The following is a 20,542-nucleotide window of genomic DNA, read 5'->3' on the forward strand; positions in this document are numbered from 1 at the left end:
ATTGGAATAAAGTCATTATAATTGAGGACAGAACATATTGAAAGATGGAAGCCTATCACACAATTTTTACTTGATGTCTAAACACCTCTTTTTTATTTTATTATCCTTTTGTTGTTTCTTTTGTTATTTGTGGGAATGTCAATTGTATATATTTTTGTTCATGTTGCTGTATGGTGGGTGACCCAAGCCTCTGCCAAATTGGGTGTGAGAAGTAAAAAGTTATAAAACAAAAAGAGGGCTTTGGGGAGAGGAAAATATAGACATCTTTAGTTGGAGATAGCTGATGGCTCGCATATCTTTTGGATTACCTTACATGGGGCGGCAGTGGCTCAGGAGGTAGAGCGCTCGTCTTGAGATCAAGAGATCGCAGTTCGAATCTCGGCTCCTCCGTGTTACATGTCGAAGTGTCCTTGGGTAAGACACTGAACCCCTAAGGCCCCCAATAAGCAGGTTAGCGCCTTACATGGCTGCACGGCCGCTATTGGGAAATGTGAAGCACACTGTAAAGCACTTTGGGAAGTCTTGACTTGAAAAGCGCTATATAAATGCAGATCATTTCATTTCATTTCAAACATTGCACACATTTTGGAATTAAGTAATTGGGGGTTTTAGTACGCATAGGTCTTATAATATGGCAAATTAGCACTACACCCAGAAAAATGATACACAAAACATTCATTAAATGACCAATTACTATATGCACCCGTGCCAATCAGAAGCCCTGGATGACTGCTGAGATACGCAAACAACTAAAAGTACGGAACCTTGTCTTTAAATCTGGTGACATGGAGGCGCTGAGATCAGCGAGGGCTAACCTGAACCGTGCTATCAGACTAGCAAAGCGAACGTACAGTCAAAAAATCCAGGAACGTTTCCTCAACAAAACCAACACCAGGGATATGTGGAAAGGCATTCAGGCCATTACCAAATACAAGCCAACCACCGCCCCAGTGCAGGACACTAGCATGGACTTTCTGAATGACCTCAACAAATTCTTTGGAAGGTTCGAGGCACAAAACGGCACCACTGCAGCGAAAGCGGTTCCAAATCAGGACGAAAGAGCACTCCACCTGGACTCATCTGACGTGAGGAAGACCCTGAGAAGGGTCAACACAAGGAAGGCTCCAGGCCCGGACAACATTCCGGGGCGGGTACTTAGGGAGTGCGCCGATCAGCTGGCTTGTGTACTAACAGACATTTTCAACACCTCGCTAGACCAAGCCAAAGTACCATCATGCTTCAAATTTGCCAACATCATCCCAGTGCCAAAGAAACCCCAGATCTTATCATTCAACGATTACCGGCCCGTTGCACTGACTCCTATCATAATGAAGTGCTTTGAGAGACTGGTTAAAGAGCACATCACCTCCAGTCTCCCCTCCTCATTCGACCCCTTTCAGTTTGCCTACAGGACAAACCGCTCCACCAGGGATGCCATCTCCTCTGCGCTTCACCTGAGCCTGACACATCTAGAGGAGAAGAACACCCATGTGCGGATGCTGTTCCTGGACTTCAGTTCAGCATTCAACACCATCATCCCACAACATCTGGTAGACAAAATGAGACTCCTGGGTTTCAACACCCCCCTGCGGAACTGGCTGCTGGACTTCCTCTGTGACAGACCCCAATCAGTGCGGATAGGTCAGAACAGTTCAGATGTCATCTACCTCAGCACGGGCTCCCCCCAAGGCTGCGTCCTAAGCCCCTTGCTGTTCACCTTGATGACACACGACTGCGTCCCTAGGTCCGCCACAAACCACATCGTGAAGTATGCTGACGACACAACAGTGGTGGGCCTCATCAGGGATGACAACGACCTAGCCTACAGAGAGGAGGTGGAGCAGTTGGTGGGCTGGTGCAGGGACAACAGCCTGGTCCTGAATGTTGACAAAACTAAAGAGATCATTGTCGACTTTAGGAAAAACCAGCCCAACCATGCCCCACTTTGCATCAACAACAAGGCTGTGGAGGTTGTCAGCAGTATCAAGTTCCTAGGGGTGCACATTACAAACAAACTCACCTGGTCCGTGAACACTGCATCACTGGTTAAGAGGGCACAGCAGCGCCTGTACTTCCTGCGGAGGATGAGGAGAGCCCACCTGCCCCCACCCTCCCTCATCACATTCTACAGGGGCACCATAGAGAGTATCCTGACCAGCTGTATCTCTGTGTGGTGTGGAGGCTGCAGCGCTACCGACTGGGGTAGTGTGAGGAGGGTAACGAGGACAGCAGAGAAAATAATCGGGACTACACTTCCCTCCATTCAGGACATTGGCCAGAAGCGCTGCCTATCCCATGCTAAGAACATTACCGGGGACCCCTCTCACCCCCATCATGGACTGTTCACTCTGCTAGCCTCTGGGAAGAGGTTCTGCAGTGTGCGGTGCAGGACCACCAGGCTCCGCAATAGTCTAGTCCCCCTGGCCATTAGACTGTTAAATGGTCAATCTAACATATAGTTAACTTAAATCTAAACGGCTGCTAATCTGACTTTTTGCACTACTGGCAGTTTTTTATAGCTTGCCACTCATTGCACATTGCTCTCTGCACTATGGTAATTACAGCGTTATTGTTACAGTGTTAATGTTACTATGTACCTGACTTGTTAACCTGACTGCCCATTTTGCACATCTGGTTAGCTACTCTTCTTGCACTATCGGCACTATGGTAAAATACTATAAGTAGCCAATTACAATACAACTTTATTTATATCTGTACATTCAAGGAAACTGTGGGGGTCAGATGCATCGACATTTCGTTCTGTATACACGTGTACTAGAATGACAATAAAGTAGATCTGAATCTGAATCTGAATCTGAATCAATTGTATCAGTTGCCAGAAAGCTGATTACAGCAAAATGAAAAAACGTTTACTTAAAACGACATTTACATTGTGTGTAATTGTGAGGGTCAAAATTGTGTGTTCAATACAATCTCCTAAGAAATATTTCCTATGTATGGAGTGGAAAACGATTCCCAAAACAGCCATTGGCTTTAAATCTTTGCCAGCTGAGCCTTTTGAACTTTAAAGGGGAATAAGAGATTATGGATTAGAATAGAATAGAATATACCTTTATTGTCATTGTTACAAAATGGGATATATTGTGACAACGAAATTGGACGACTCCAGTTCCACATTTTACAGTGAGGATAAGGAAAACAAAGAGATAAAGGAACAAAGAAGATGTTTTAACTGTCTTTGTTGTATAGGCTTTGTTTCCTCAGGAGGGGGAGATGTATGAGGGGGTGAGGGACAGACAGAGCTGGGGGATCCAACTAGAGGTAAGATCGGGCCAAAAAAAAGCACCCGAGCCCGACGCAGGCCCGAGGGGTATTAAACCCGACCCGGACCGAGCCCGACTAATTAACTGGATTTGCTGGCCCGGCCCGAGGAGGCCCGAAATTACATATTTTATTTATAAGGAGGGGTGATTTATGATAACAAATTAAACTCTGCCTTTTGTTACAACATCTAGGCCTAAGTTAAATAAAACTGTATAAACATTTACATCTTTTATATTTCTGTGTCTGCACTGCAGATGTTACATTAAGCGACAGTGTCATTGACGGTTTTTTTTTTTTGAGGTAGTGAAAACATTTAAGGGCGTCCGTCATTTTGACGACTTGATCATTGGGCCATTATCCACAGCAGCAGTAGTAGTACGTCCTTAAGATTTTAGCGCAGGGGGTGTTGACGTGTTGTGCCCTTTTCCGACTCCTATGCAAATCCCCCCCCCCCCCCTGATCGTATTCTATATAAAACGCTTATTAAAACAATAAAGCGAGCTAATTATAATAATTGGGAGATCCTAGTCTATATAACGCGTTTATTTAAACAATAAAGCGCGATCGTATTCTACAAATTGCGTTTTTTAACGCGGATGAAAATGTCACCAACGTCAATGTACGCTTCCGACAAAAGCGATCGTATTCTATATAATACGCTTTAAAACAAAATAAAGCGAGCTCATTATAATAATTGGGAGATTCTAGTCTATATAACGCGTTTATTTAAACAATAAAGCGCGATCGTATTTTACAAAATGCGTTTGTTAATGCGGATGGAAAAGTCACCAACGTCACTGTACGCTATGATTTCCGCAATCACAACTAATTGTACACAAATAATATTTATTTGATTTACTATATTCCTTGGTCTAGTATCCATACATAGTTTAAGTATATATTTTTAATGAACATATATTTATAATTATTAATTAATTTAAAAAAAAAAAAAAAAAAAAAAAAAAAAAAAAAAAAAAGCAGGACCGAACCCGACCCGACCCGACCGTATGACTGACATTTCAGGCCCGACCCGGCCCGAAATTGCCTCGGGTTCGGGTTCGGGCCATAAATCTTAGGTCTAGATCCAACTGGATATTTGATCTTACAGTACACATGGTCCAGTGTTTTTTCCCCAATTGCTCAGTCCACGTATTGAATGGATTTGGGAAGTACAGTCCATAAACATGCCCGATTAACGTCGCCGGCGACGATAAAAGCATATTAGCAGATTAGCATAGTTTATCAGCACAAACTTGCAGAAAAAGGTTAAAATGACAAGAGGACAAAATAAGGTCAGCTATGAGTGTAAAAGAGCAAAAGAAACCACCTCTGGAATACACAAAACCCTCACTGATTTTGCTCTTTTGGGCTTGGCCACTCTTGAAAGACATTCCAAAGTTTCAAGTTGTAACATGAAAATAGTTCCCTGGGGCTGATTTAAATATAAAAATGCTAACAATATGAATATTGATTGAATAAAATAAATTAGAGATGTATAACAATTACCGGGCCGTTAGTTATCAGACTAATAATGGTAAAATATGATGTCAGTGTTTGGCCTAATAGAAAAAAGAAGACCCGATACTTCGTCACTTGGAGCCGTGCTAGAATATTGAATCGGTCAACGCTACTTGTTTGAAAGGGTTTAGGATTTTATGATCGTCCTCAGAGGATATATTGATATTAGAAGTAGTAAACAAACTTGGTGGTGCATCCTCTCTAAATCTCCGTAATGTGCTCAAAGCACCATAAAGCTTTCTGACCACCAGTCGCTTAGTTAAATACGCCTTTGTGATCGACGAGCTTCTCAACTTATTGAGTTTTATATTGTTTATAGATTTTTTTTGTCTCACTACAGTGTCTGTTTTGTGCATGATGTAACTAAGATTGAAAGCTTGGCTGTGGTCATTGATCGAGATTGACAGCTGCCATGTAAAGTAAGCGTGCAAGTGTCTTAATCATGACACAATGTGCTGCGTTAACTAGACATCCATTTAAAGCGTAGTGTACATAGTTATGTGTTTTTACTAATTTGGCAAGTCTGGGCCAAATAAAATGCATCAATGCAGAAAATTTTGTATTATTATCATTATCATCAAATGTAACATGAGATGACCAGAATGAGGGCTACACATATAAAACTAGGCTCTCCCACCTTTGTTCAATTGCATGTAGCACGTGCTAAGGTGCCAATACTAGCTGTGATTAGAAGTGATGTAATTTCATTGAATTTAGTGGTAACTATTAAAGTCCATCCATATTTGAAACAATTATGCACTATTCACATTTAAATCTGTTCAGAAGGCATGCTATAGTTGTCTTATTGTTTTTTTATTTTAGTTGACCATGAAATAATAACAGTCGTAAATCAGCATATTTGTCTTAAAGATGTTTTTTTTTTAAAAGTCATGATTTAATTGAGATGGTGATTTTATTTAATAATTATGATGCATTATTTTGCTCCTTAATACTAAGGAATATATGGGTGTTGGCTTCCCCTTTGAAAATGTACTGTCATTTTAAGCATCTTAAAACACCTTTTATCAAGTGTTCTTAAATTATTATTTTTTTAAATAAAAATGAAAAAGAAAAGAAAAGAAGAGGGGGGGCTGCCAATTTCTTGACCCTTCAAAAAAGAAGGGGGGGGGCTTTTCCAAGAAAAAGGGAGGAGATGTTGGAAAGTTTGTGTAAAGGAAAGGGCTGTTGTGTGTTTACAGTTTAGGATATACTGATTCATGACTTCAAAAAGTGTTCAACTGTCTTACTTTTATGTCAGTTTTGTAAAAAATAAATGTTTTTTTTTCATGTCTTCCAGTCTTAGTCATGAATCACTTTATAAATAGGAAGCTTTCAAGTTTTTCTGTGCATTTGTGGGATTTTGTTTTGTTTCCCTGTTAGTCAGTTAAGCCTGGTTAACACAGAAGAATTTCTTTGGAGCTTTAGAAAGTTATGTTTGGCTGAATTACTTACACTAGGGATTGACCAATAAGAGCCATACACGGCAAAATACCAACATTAGCAGGAATGTTTCTGTCAGTGTGAAAGCACCAATGCTACTTGTATATTTTACATGTGTTGTCATTGTGCCATTTCATCATTTGTGAGTAAAAATCCCAAGGGCCAGGTTTACAGTTTTGACAATCTATATGAAAGATCCAATCTTCAAACATAAAAACAACAAAAAATAATCCAACATAAGATCTGCGTTTAGTTGTTTAAAAATGTGTCCAAGTCTTAAATCCTCTTGTTCAGCGGTGTTTTCATTTAATCTGGTGAACTTCATTTAAAAAAAAAAAAAAAAAAAAAAAAAAAAAAAAAAAAAAACTTTACCATTTAGATGCTGTCCATCAGTCAATTTTTTTTCATTTGACATGTCTTTGGATGCAATTTTAGGATTCCTTTTCAGTTAAATAATCGTTCATAAAGACTTTTACCCTTAATTTAGGGCCTTATTTCAAAATAGCTTCTCCAATTTGGTTTAAAACTAGCAAAACAGATACAGGTCTCTTACCTCCAGGAGAGGGTTGAAAATAGAACACAACAAAAGCTTTATTCACATTTATGTTTAAATTTCTGAATGGAGAAATCAACTGTTGAGCCGCTGTCTGTTTTTTCAATCGTAGATTCTTACGGCTTTTGTGAGTGTGTACGGCTGAATTTTATTCCTGTAATAAGTAAATCATTGAGATGAGCATATTGGTCGAAATTATTTACACTATGCTGTAGGATTCTAATATTCTCCCCCATTTCTTTACATTGCTGTTTATTTTCTATGATGATTTATAGGCCGGGCTCATTGATTTTCTCAAATTGTTTCCCCATTCTCACTGTGTCATTTTTAAGTGCCACCAAAGCTTTCTTGATTATTGTTTTTTCTTTCCGCACAGCTTTGAGCTCCATTTTATGTTTCTGTCATTTGTTTCAACATTTTCTCTTCCATCCTTTGGAATCGTTCTTTTATCTTATCAATCACTTCTTTCAAAGCTTATTTTATCAAGTGCATGTCGTGGGCTTTCCTTGTTTTGGACATTTTCTGTTATCAGTTGATTTTAAGTTTGTTGGGGGGAGTGATAGCCCAAGGCGAGAAGAAGGGCAGATTAACATAGCAAGTATTTAGAGGGGACTCCGGGAATAAAATTGAAATAGTAACAATATTCACACCCCGAATTTTACTGATGTATTGTTTTTCATGTGCTGTCTTTTAAAGACATATTGTGCAGGATATGGACGTAAAAACTATGGTAATGTGGTCTCAAAGTCAAAAAAACTTTAGCACAGTGTTCTTCAACCAGTGTGCAAAGGCACATTAATGTGCTGCGAGATCTGGTGTGCTGCAGGAAATTGCACAATTATGTTTTTGCAAAAAAAAAAAAAAAAAAGCATGCCATTGTTCAGCATATTTGCTTTCGAGCATTGATAATCCAAATCACGAACATTCATCAATTGGTGGTAGAAGTTTCGATTTTCTCATTTCAATATACTAATCATCTGCTATTCACTTATTAATAGATTCGCTTAAACTCTTTAAAATATAACCTTTTTTTTCTTATTTTACAAAAAAAAGTATAACAGTGACAAAAAGTTTAGTTCCATTGGCAGAAAATTTTTGGCACATTAAAAAATGTTTTATTATTTTTCAAAGACATTTAAAAAAAACAAGATGCAAATAAAGTAAAATTCAAAATTTCAGAAAAAATATTAAGCCCTATCTCTATTATCCATTAAGCCACAGTGACCAAAATCAGAAAAAAACTGTCCCTATAGACATAATAATTTATGCTTCAAAAAAAGGGACATTGTGTATTATTTAGCACATTCTTGTGAAATGTATTTACAAAAACACTATTGATTTGAATAATAAGAAAAAGTAAATGAACCATCATAAATGTGTTTTTTTTTAATACTCATAGGTCGAGCTTTTTTCATAACAGGGAGCAAACATAATTCATAGATCCGACAGCACTTGTTTTCAAGCAATCATAACGCTGCCAGACGACAGCCTGGCCTCTTTCATAATCACAGAAAATGCATGGCATACTAGCGACTCCATTATCAACTCAACGTGCATAGGATCGATTTGAACCGTAACAAAGTTATTTGTTCTACAGACAGTGTTTTTTTTTGTATTATACTGCTGTTGGATCGGTCTTTTTGTCAGTGAGAAATTTATAAGTTACTTCGGCCGCTTTACTTGTACTTTCTTTGAGTATATCACTGCACCCTTGTTACTCTATATGACAAATACAAGCTAAGGTGGTGTTTTGCAAAAGTAAAGCCTGTAAATTATGGGATAAATAGGATATGCTATTGATGATCCAGTATGTCAAATTTATGAAACTCGTGATGTAATTTCCATAGGTTCCTCGCCAGATACTCGGAACAAATGGAAATGACACCACTCGTTTAATGCATTTGATATACTGGATCGCTCATTGTATATCCTCTATATACCATTAGGCCCTCACAAATCTTTATTTATATGTGTAGTTGGTACAGGGCTTCTGACTTCCTCATTAGATCGCCAAAATTTTGCAAGATTATTAGCGTCTTTGGACACCTTGATGCCATGAATAACTGCGTAATATAATTGAGAACCTTTTCTCCTGACCTTTGAGATCAAATTAAATAATCAGGAAAAAAATCATGCGGCAATGCTATCAGGAATATCGACTAAAAAGTCGCTAGAGTCTGTTGTTGTTGTTTCGGACGCCGTATTTACTCAGTTTATAATAAAGTACATGTGTAGAGTAACTAGGGTGGGCGTGGCTTAGCGCTCTGTCAGCTCTATGAATTGTTGGCCATCTTGCTACTATGGGCACCCCCAAAAACTTTGTGAAAGGCTGGGCCAAAATTTGAAGAAAAATATTGCAGTTTGGGCCTCTGTAGTTTGTATTCCTTTTTGTGCTTTGAAAAACTCGTTTTGGTTGCACTGCCAAATACAGCAACATCCAGTGGTCAAATACTACACAGCTTCCCTTTAAAATCGAAGACAAAAATTTGATGTTCTTTAAAGATAATAATGTAATAAATGGCAACCTATTCTTAACAAAATGTATTGGGCTGATATAATCATTTTGATTAATTTTAACAGGACTGGGGCTTTGAATGTGCTACATCTATGTCTTTGATTCATACTATTATTATTTTATAGATTATTTAAGTACTTGAATTCACCTTGATTATTTAAAACCTATTTTTAAATGAAATGTAATTTTTTTTTTGATTGGATGGACTTTGATGGTCTGATTGAATCTTTGTTGAAAAAAAAAAATCAATAAATAAGACGTTGATACAGTTACTCATTACTTAAATAGTTTTTGCCCCACCAAGTACTTTGTTATTTTTCCTTTTACTCATGTAATTATTTGGATGACTAATTTTTACTTTTACATGAGTCATATTATTTTAATACAACAATACTTTTACTTGACTAAAACTTTTGGCTATTCTACCCACCTCTACAAAAGACTATTTTTGGGGTGCGCCTTACAACACAGAAAGAGTATACTGGACTGTCTCAGAAAATTAGAATATTGTGATAAAGTTCTTTATTTTCTGTAATGCAATTAAAAAAACAAAAATGTCATACATTCTGGATTCATTACACATCAACTGAACTATTTCAAGCCTTTTATTATTTGAATATTGCTGAATTTGGCTTACAGCTTAAGAAAACTCAAAAAACCTATCTCAAAATATTAGAATATCATGAAAAAGTATACAAGTAGGCTATTCAACTAATCACCTGAATCATCTAATTAACTCGAAACACCTTGCGAGGGTTTCCTGAGCCTTAAAAACACTCAGCTTGGTTCAGTAAACTAAATCACAAGTATGGGGAAGACTGCTGATCTGTCTGCTGTCCAGAGGACCATCATTGATACCCTCCATCAGGAGGGTAAGACACAAAAAGAAATTTCTCAAAGAGCAGGCTGTTCACAGAGTGCAGTTTCAAAGCATATCCACAAAAAGTCTGTTGGAAGGGAAAAATGTGGCCGGAAACGCTGCACAACTAAGAGAGATGACCGCAGCCTTAACAAAATTGTGAAGAAGAGCCGCTTCCAGAATTTGGGGGAGCTTCAAAGACAGTGGGCTGAAGCTGGAGTCCAGGTATCAAAAGCCACAGTTCACAGACGTGTCCGGGAAATGGGCTACAATAGCCGTATTCCCATGGTCAAGCCACTTCTGAACTCAAGACAACGGAAGAAGCGTCTGACTAGGGCTATGGAGAAGAAGCACTGGACAGTTGCAGAGTGGTCCAAAGTCCTCTTTTCAGACGAAAGCAAGTTTTGCATTTCATTTGGAAGTCAAGGCGCCAGAATCTGGAGAAAGGCTGGAGAGGAGCAAAATCCAAGTTGCTTGAAATCCAGTGTGAAGTTCCCACAGTCAGCAATGGTTTGGGGAGCCATGTCAGCTGCTGGTGTTGGTCCACTGTGTTTCATCAAGTCCAGAGTAAATGCAACTGTGTACCAAGAGATTTTAGAGCACTACATGCTTCCATCTGCTGAAAAGCTCTATGGAGATGAGGATTTCATTTTCCAGCATGATCTGGCACCTGCCCACAGTGCCAAAACCACCAGTAACTGGTGCACTGACCATGGCATCACTGTCCTTGATTGGCCTGCTAATTCCCCTGACCTGAACCCCATCGAGAATTTGGGGGGTATAGTTAAGAAGAAGATGAAAGACACCAGACCTACAAATGCAAATGAGCTGAAGGCCGCTATCGAAGCATCCTGGGCATCAATAACACCTCAGCAATGCCACAGGCTGATTGCCTCCATGCCACGCCGGATTGATGCAGTAATCCGTGCAAAAGGATTCCCAACCAAGTACTGAGTGCATCAATGGACATTTTCAAATGTTTGATTTAGTTTTGCTGTTATAAAATTATTTTTTGACTTGGTCTGAGGAAGTATTCTAATATTTTGAGATAGGATTTTTGAGTTTTTTTCAGCTGTAAGCCAAAATCAGCAATATTAAAATAATAAAAGGCTTGAAATAGTTCAGTTGATGTGTAATGAATCCAGAATGTATGACATTTGTTTTTTTAATTGCATTACAGAAAATAAAGAACTTTATCACAATATTCTAATTTTCTGAGACAGTCCAGTATATATATATATTTATTATTACAAACCGTAAATAACAATAATGATAATTAATCCTATTTCAAAGTAACATGGATTTGTTTGTGTGTGAATTGGGGGGAAAAGTGGAAGAATTTTAAGTATTCTTACAAACAAATCGTGTTTTCACCTAGCCAAAAAATATGAATGTGTCTTATAGTCCGGTGAATCTTAGGCATGAAACATATATGACAAAGGACAATTCTGAGGGTTGCGCCTTAGAGAGCCGAAAATACTCTCCAGGTCATGATTTACTGCATTTACATTTGTTATTCCACACCATAAATGATGATGATGATGATGATAATTATAAAATCCCAAGTAATATGGGTTTGTGGCCAAGCCAGGCAATACATGAAAAAAAAAAACATCGCAAGAATTTGATGTATTCTTACAAACAAATCATGTTTTCAACCAAACAAATAACATTTAAACAGTTAAGGAAAATATAAAAGAGGCATTTAAGCCCATATTGGGCTTAAGTAGTTTAAAAAAACCGGGTGCCGAACTGCGACTATGCAGGGGGGCTTTTTGTCTAGTTAGTCGGGTTCACCAGTGAAGCAAGAGATGCCATCGCACTTTTGGTCAACAGCCAAAAAAAGCAAGAAACAAGAACAACAAAGGACACTATTTAAACCATTTCCAATCCGTCAATACTTGGCACGCTCACCCTATTTCTTCTTACCGTGCGAAGAAAACAAAGACATAAAGCTAGATCCGCAAAACAAACAAATTAAAAAAAAGTTGCCCAAAGTTTCGAAGGGACCCCTAGTCAAGTTTGGTCGACGCGACACACTCTTAGCAGAACACTAAAACGCACAATAGCGGTCCAAATACAAACCGAACCGCATGGACATAGGGAGAAATCCAATCTTCGAAATAAGTCGTAACATGGAATTGGAAGACAAACTTACATGAAGCTTCACCGCCGGAGGTCTTCGTCTAAGCTGTTAAGGGATGAGGAGGAGGAAGACAAGACTCGGGCGGAGGGAGAAGTGGAGGGGCGAAGGGAGTAATCTTGAAGGGGGAGAGCCAGAGGGGAGGGGTAGCAGGGGGGCAGGCCAACGTGATTGCGTCATCCAAATCTAACGGATGGTATCACAACTGCTGTTTGAGGTCGGACTTCGAATGATTCTCTGTAAGGAGCAACATGTCATGTCGGCATCTTTCTCTTAACATAATTTCTTTCTAAAATCAGCAAAATGTTTATTTAAAGGTACTTTAATTCTTCACTTAGATTTTTGCAATCGTTTAACCTCCAATAAAATGCACTTACAATATTATTTTGTATTTTCTAAAACTTTTTGGGGACAAGCATGCTCAATTTTATTGTGTTGGCCATCAAATTATAAAAAAAACATTTTTCTGTTTGATAATTTAATAAACTTCGCGAACCTATTGAATGTTATGAATTATTGTTTTACTTGATATTTTTTTCAAATTCTACATGTCCAAGAAGTAATTATCCACGCTGTTAGAATGTGCTCAATTGCCCCCTAAAAAGACTACAATTCCATAAAAGCAATTTACAGGGAGTGACATCATTTTATTTTGGTGGGAGTTCAACTGTGGAAGAAAAGGCAAGCTTCAACTTTTAATCTCCTTACTTTTAATTTTATTTTAACTGTGTTATACGTTTATGAGGCACTCTTAAAGTTTTACCCTGTTGTGGCAAATTATGGAAAATTTTTGTTGAGTACAATTAAAAAAAACATACTAGGTTATTAAAATGTTGTTAATCTGTTGAAAGTTAGCTAACTAAAAGTTGTTTAACTAAAGAGCTACAGCTACATTAGCTGAAAAAAAATTCCACACTGTTAGGTTCCACCCCGATACGTGTATTAACCTTATCGGTTGGAGTGGAGACCCAACAGGACATCACGAAAGCCAAAGTATTTGAAGTATTTCCAAAGAAGTAATTTTAAACTATTGCTGTAGTATTTTTGTAGTATTTCCATAGGAGAATTTTCTTAGTATTACCATATTTGTATTTTTGCAGTATTTCTGTTGTAATATATCTGTAGTAGTACTTCTGTTGTTAAGTATTACCGTGGTGGTATGTTTTGTAGTATTTCTGTAGTATTTCCATTGTAACATTTTCTTAGTATTATCATGGTTGTATCTTTGCAGTATTTCTGTCGTAATATTTCCAAAGTACTATTTTGTAGTGTACCTGTCGTAGTATACCTATTGTAGTATTTCTGTATTAGAGTATTACCATAAGTTTGTTTTTCTAGTATTTTTGTAGAAGTATTTTTGAAGTATTTCCAAAGTTGAATTTCTGTAATATTTTGTACAATTTTCAGTGTATTATTTTTTGTAGTATTTCCATGGTAGTATTTTTTTCTAATTCCTGTGAAGAATTACTATTGTTGCATTTTTGTTGTATTTCTGGTGTAATATTTCTGTAGTTGATTATTACTGTAGTAACATTTTTGTAGTATTTATATAGTCAAGTCAAGTCAAGTCAAGTCAAGTCATTTTTATTTGTATAGCCCTAAATCACGAAGAGTCTCAAAGGGCTTCACAGATTGTTACACTATATTACACAAACTATTTTCAACCGACAAGAGGAGTAGGTTATTCGTATGCAATGGAGTAGAAGTGAGTTTTAAGTTTAGATTTAAACATTTCCACTGAGGTTGCAGATCGAATCTCAGGGGGAAGAGCATTCCACAGCACCGGTGCCCGGATGGAGAACGCTCTCGAACCAGCAGAAGACTTCTTTGCTCTCGGGATCATCATAAGACCAGCACTCTCAGATCGTAGGCTTCGGACCGGGACATAGTGGCAGATCAGATCTGAAAGATAAGAGGGAGCAAGTCCATGTATGATTTTGTACAATACTAAGAGAACTTTGAAGTCACATCTTTGGCTAACTGGGAGCCAATGCAGGTTAGCCAAAATCGGTGTTATGTGATCGTACTTTTTTGTCCTGGTTAAGAGCCTCGCTGCGGCATTTTGTACTAGCTGAAGAGACTTGATTCTGGACTTCGGGAGACCGGAGAGTAGTGCATTGCAGTAATCGAGACGGGAGGTAACAAATGCATGAATTATTGTTTCCGCATCAGACTGAGACAGTATTGAATGGATTTTAGCAATGTTGCGAAGATGGAAGAAGGCAGTTCTAGTAATTTGCTTTACATGCATCTCAAAGGATAGATCAGGGTCAAATATGACACCTAAATTTTTAACTGAGTCACTCTGTGTGATGTGACATTTGTCAATGTTCACAGCAGTTTTTGAGAATAAGTCCCGGCATTTAGAAGGACCAATGACTAACATTTCAGTCTTTTCAGAGTTAAGACGCAAGAAATTGAGTGACATCCACTCTTTTATCTCAGTGAGACAGGCCTCCAAATTTCCACAGTTTAGTGTGGAAGATTCCTCCAACGGAAGATATAGTTGAGTGTCGTCTGCATAGCAATGGAAGCTGATATTGTACTTGCGAATAATATCACCTAATGGAAGCATGTAAATGTTGAAAAGTAGGGGGCCGAGCACTGAACCCTGCGGAACACCGCAGGTAACATTAAAGGGCTCAGATGTCGTTTCACCATATTTAACACAGTGCGTCCTATCTGAGAGGTAGGATTTGAACCACGAGAGGACAGCTCCTGAAAGACCAATCCATTTTTCCAACCGTTCTAGTAGGATATTGTGGCGCACTGTGTCAAAAGCAGCACTAAGATCCAGCAGCAGCAAAAGTGATGAAGCGCCAGAATCCATTGACATTAGGAGATCATTTGTTACCTTGATCAGAGCTGTCTCAGTAGAGTGGTTAGCCCTGAATCCTGATTGCATGGATTCAAAAAGGTTATTCTCCGATATGAAAGCATTCAGCTGCTGTGCCACTACTCTTTCGAGTACTTTAGAGAGGAAAGGTAGGTTTGACACAGGTCTGTAATTACTTAATATTTCTGGATCAAGGTTGGGTCGTTTCAGTGTGGGTTTAATAACGGCGGACTTAAAAGCTGCTGGAACTACACCTGAGGAGAGTGATGTATTTATAATATTTAGAACTGAAGGCCCAAGGACGCTAAAAAGACTTTTAATAAGTGAACCTGGGAGCGGGTCGAACTGGCAAGTTGTCGGTTTGGCCGCATTCACCACTTGTTTGAGATCATCAAGTGACAGTTCACTAAAACCGGCCATTTTCCCAGGGCAGCCACCCTGTCGTGCATCTGTAAATTTCAGTCCTTTAATACGTGTGGTACTAACAATATCTTTTGCAATTTCTTCCTGTATGCATTGAATCTTCTTAGTGAAGAAGACCATTAACTCCTGAGCAGAGTGTGTCGAACTGTCTGCGATAGGCTGTTGCCTTGTAAGCGATGCTACAGTGTCAAAAAGGGCTTTGGGGTTGTTCTTTTGAGACGCAATCACCTTCGAAAGGTAGGCCGATTTTGCAGAGGCAAGGGCCGCTTTATACTTTAACAAGCTGTCACACCAGGTTTGATGGAAAACCTCAAGCTTGGTAGCGCGCCATTTTCTCTCCCATTTCCTGCATTCTTTTTTAAGGGCTCTAGTTTCATCAGTAAACCAAGGTGTGCGTCTTTTAGGACGTGATTTTAGTTTTATGGGCGCTATTGAATCCAGCACACTAGTCAGGGTGGTATTGAACTCATTCATGAGTGAGTCAATCGAGCCATTGTATTTAGGAAAGGACGCAACTGCTCCAGGAAGGAGTTCAAAGAGCTCAGAAACTGTGCCAGTGCTTATATTGCGTCCGCTAAATCCCTCAGCTTTATTAACTCTACATTTAGTTAGCACCTCAAATGTCACTAAATAATGATCAGAGATAACAGTAGTACACGGTAGCACCATAATGTTTGAGGTTAAAACTCCTCGAGTCAGAATCAAGTCTAGCGTGTTCCCATTTTTATGGGTTGGCAAGTCAACCAGTTGAGTAAAACCAAATGCATCAATTAGAGAACTAAACGCAATAGTAAGTGAACTGTGTGGGGAGTTCATATGAATGTTAAAGTCTCCCATAATTATAATTTTGTCTGCATAGGTTACTAGTTCAGACAAAAGTTCAGCAAATTCGTCTAAGAAAGTTGTGTATGGCCCAGGTGCACGATAGATAGTTATTACATCAATTGACAATTGAGGGGACCGCATCACAAGAGCCTCAAACGTTTTGTAATTATTAGAGGTACGTGTATTAAATTTGAGCGATTTTTCAGAGATTAGCGCAACACCACCACCCCTTTTCAGCGTGCGTGCTATATGACTACTCTCGTAGTCTGGGGGAGAGGCATAATTTAGCGCTAAGTGCTCATCCGGGCGTAACCACGATTCACAAAGACCCATACAGTTAAGTTTATAATCACGAATAATGTTATCAACAAGTAAAGCTTTTGGAGCAAGCGATCTAATATTTAACAGACCAAATTTCAGCTTTGCTGAATCATTTGACTTAGCTGAACTCTTTGTAGTCTTTGTCGAGATCTTCAAAAGCTCCCGGCGTTGTGGCCGTTCGTGAGCGCTGAGTTTAAAGCGTCGGTTGTCCGGCGAGGAATGAATGGTGGAATTAGTTACATCCTCGCGTCCATCTTGCTGCTTGGACTTCACACGCTTCACACATCTACCTGCACGGCAACCACGCTTCTGTTTCCTTTCTTTACGGGGCCGCCGCCGTCGTTTATTAAGAGGAATAGCTGTCCACAAGGATGCCGGGTCTCTTTGAAGTTCGCTCGGTATATCATAGGCGTTATAAAAAGTGCCCGAAAAGTCGAAATTTAGACGCCCACCCAACCGAATAAGTTCGTCCCTACTGTAAGTGTTTTTGGCCACACATGTGTCCAAAAGTGAAAGCAAAAAAGACAAGAGAACGGCAATAAATAGAAGATTAGCTGGACAACGAGCCGCAAGCATGTATCCATGCGCCGCCATGTTGGTGCAAATCCTTTTTTTAATGATTTTGCAGTGTAAGATTTTTTGGGGGGAGATGCAAATTTTACCACTACACCTTCTGCCACCATCTGTGACAGTAATATGATTGTTGACACCAGTCTTTAGGTGTTTTCCTTTTTAACAATATAAAATACACACAAAAGGATTATGGACCTACTGAAGGGAGGAACCCTTTAATGTGAGAATATGCTTATAGGAGCAGTTGTTTTACAGTCGTGGTCCTGGTGGATGTTCTCGCTTTGTTTGCCTGAGTCTTCTCATTCCTAAAACATAAAAGTTAAGGTGACCGCAGAATGTGAGAATAGGAGTGGACAAGTGCTATGGAAAAAGGAAGGAACTTACACTTTTTTCCCCCCAGACTGTTACGTTACATTTCTGCATTTTTATCAAATACCCTTGAAGAGTCTTCCCCTATAATTTTTCCCATATAGTGTCACCATCATACCTCTTCACCTGAGCATAGTAATTTCTGACCTCAATCCACAAGGAGGCACTGTGTCTGTTTATTGCAAAACTATATGCGAGTAGAAAAAAAGGGTATGTTCAGTTCTTGATGTATTTCTGCTAAAATTAGATAAATGATTTGATCTAATGCTACCAGAGGTTTTCTGTAAAATAGAATATGGAAATGATTGCGATTACACAGCATTACAGATGACTGTTTCGACTGAAATGGAATCAAAATAGTTTGTATTTAACTTAAGAGGGACAAATTTGGATGAAAATGTGTAAGGGGCCGACTTTCACTCTCGCACTCTTTGAACAGAGTTTGATCAATTCAACCTCTGTGAAAGTTTTGCAGTGCACGGCGATCAGCCTTGCAACCTCATCGCTCGCCTTGGAAGCATTTTCATTTGACTCGCAAGGTCTCCTGAAAAATCGCTGCTGTGCCGCTAAAACAGCTTCCGGTTGCTTCACTTTACCACAGCGTTTGTTTAGCATTTTTTTCTTTCAATAATGAAAGTAAAATCAAACATTAGTCCCCTGTTTTTGTGCCCTAAATTTTATTTTATGTTTTGTAGTCATTCTGCAGTATTTTTGTTGTTTTTCTGTAGTGGTAATTTTGTCGTAAACACACAGAGACAATGGTGACTTTTTTATTATTAGTACCTTATTTAGTATGATATACTGTACATTGTTATATTCTGATCATTTTGGCTTAGAGGGCTGGATGTAACAGCCTGCTGAGCCCCACGTGACCCATGGACCGTACTTTGCCACCCTCTGCTCTACATTCATACCGTTATTCTGTACATTTTCATATTGAACCACTTATAAATACACCGTGCATGCTAAAATTGCAGTTACTTATTGTGACAGGTGCTTAAAAAAGGCTGTAACTTGCAAATTATCATTAAAATGAGAACATACTGAAATTGTGCTAAATACGCATAGGCAGTGTTTGGCGCTTCACTGAAAAACAGCATTTAATTACCGTTACAGTTTACTTCATTTAAAAAGTAATTGTGTTACCCCCAGATTACTGGCACCCAAATTTTGTGTGGTACTCTAAAATTAACTATGTTTTTACCAATTACCATAAATCCTCACTTTGAAGCAGACCTCCTCAAACCGCTTAAAAATGGCCACATAGTAAAAGAAATAGAGGAAAAACGTGCACCAATCTGTGGAAGCCTTTCATATTTTTTGGCTTGTGCAACCTTGAGAGCTGCAAACGACCACTTGGCCAAGACACTCCATATGCACTTTTTCTATAAGCGTCAAAACACAAGATTTCCTTATCCATTGCTGTATACTGTATATATATATATATATATATATATATATATATATATCATCTCATTCGCTGCACCGCTTATCCTCAGTAGGGTCGCGGGGGTGCTGGAGCCCATCCCAGCAATCATCGGGCAGTGGGCAGGGGACACCCTGAACTGGGCAATCGCAGGGCACGCGGGGACAGACAACTCACTCGCTCATTCACACCTAGGGACAAATTGGACCGGCCAATTCACCTGAAATGCATGTTTTTGGAATGTGTACTCATATACAGTATGTATATACATATATATATATATATATATATATATATATATATATATATATGTATATATATACACAAATGGAAATACAGGATGGTAGTGTTCCTGCTGGGCATTTCTGCCTGACGAGCCTCCTCCGGTGCCTTTGGAATACTCGTGTACCCTGAACACTCAGGCCCGATGGGTCATCAGCTGGGTACCAACGGCAGTGTTCATTTTACCTCTGAAAAGTGATGGGCCCCGGGGACTCGCATGCTCAAAAATCAACATCAAACATCATGGCGGCGCCCCTGTTCGGCTGCGGCTGCATCGGCTCGCAACAGTTTTTTACACGTCAGCCATAAGACCCAGTCTTCGACTCAGTTTTGACGGCGCACAAAGTTGGCTCGAACTGCAGATTAAGATACGATCACAGTTTTTTTTTGCTGGATATGCGATCATCCAGACATCAAGCGCTCGGTGCTACGACCACTCGGGAGTGTTTATTAGCCACGGACTGCTATGTCAACAATACCCAGCGGCCTACAAAGCAGCAAAGCAGAGTGGCAAGACAGTGGCGTGACCGCCGGACGAGGAAGCGAGGTTGTCGGGCCGGGCTAACAGCTAGGCTAAAGGCTAAACGCCTCTCCCATCCATTCTCCAACATTCGCTCTCTGGACAATAAACTGGACCATTTAACAACTGGAAGTGGCATCGGACCGCGAGATGACGAACTGCTGCGCTAAAATTCTGACGAAGACATGGTTAATCTTATCTATCCCAGCTGACGTTCAAAGAAACTGTGAGGGTCAGATGTATCGACATTTCGTTGTGTATACGAATGACAATAAAGTAAATCTGATCTAAATCTGATCTGATCTATGGATCCCAACCAATGTTCCCTCTAATTTTCCACGGGTCTGAGCATTCACACAAAGTTGGTGAGCAACGCTTGAAACAACAGTGAGCCACCATAATCCCAAGTGTGGCAAGATAATTAATTTTCAAACATGTCCAAAACTTGAATCAAGTTACATTTTGCTGAGTTTCCGGCAATGAATTTTTTTTTTCCCTTTTGAATGAATTGACTCATGTACTGTTGCAAAGATAGATAGATAGATAGATAGATAGATAGATAGATACTTTGTTCATCCCCGAAGGGAAATTCACATTTCCAGCAGCATCCCTGAGCTGAGAACAATCAAGAACAATCGAAAATAACACGGGAGC

General features: G+C 39.2%; 1 protein-coding gene across 1 annotated transcript in view; it reads right to left on the minus strand.

Annotated features, from left to right (window-relative positions):
- Nucleotides 1-12,464, minus strand: part of st3gal8 (ST3 beta-galactoside alpha-2,3-sialyltransferase 8) — a 37,266-nt gene extending 24,802 nt beyond the window's left edge. Inside the window, exon 1 of the mRNA XM_088337527.1 lies at nucleotides 12,329-12,464. The gene's annotated coding sequence lies outside the window, so the exon portion shown is untranslated. The remainder of the gene's footprint in view (nucleotides 1-12,328) is intronic.
- Nucleotides 12,465-20,542: the final 8,078 nt, after the last annotated feature.

This window comes from Urocampus carinirostris, chromosome 6 (genome assembly GCF_059441175.1).
Source record: "Urocampus carinirostris isolate Australia breed hairy pipefish chromosome 6, RoL_Ucar_1.0, whole genome shotgun sequence".
Taxonomy (NCBI): domain Eukaryota; kingdom Metazoa; phylum Chordata; class Actinopteri; order Syngnathiformes; family Syngnathidae; genus Urocampus; species Urocampus carinirostris.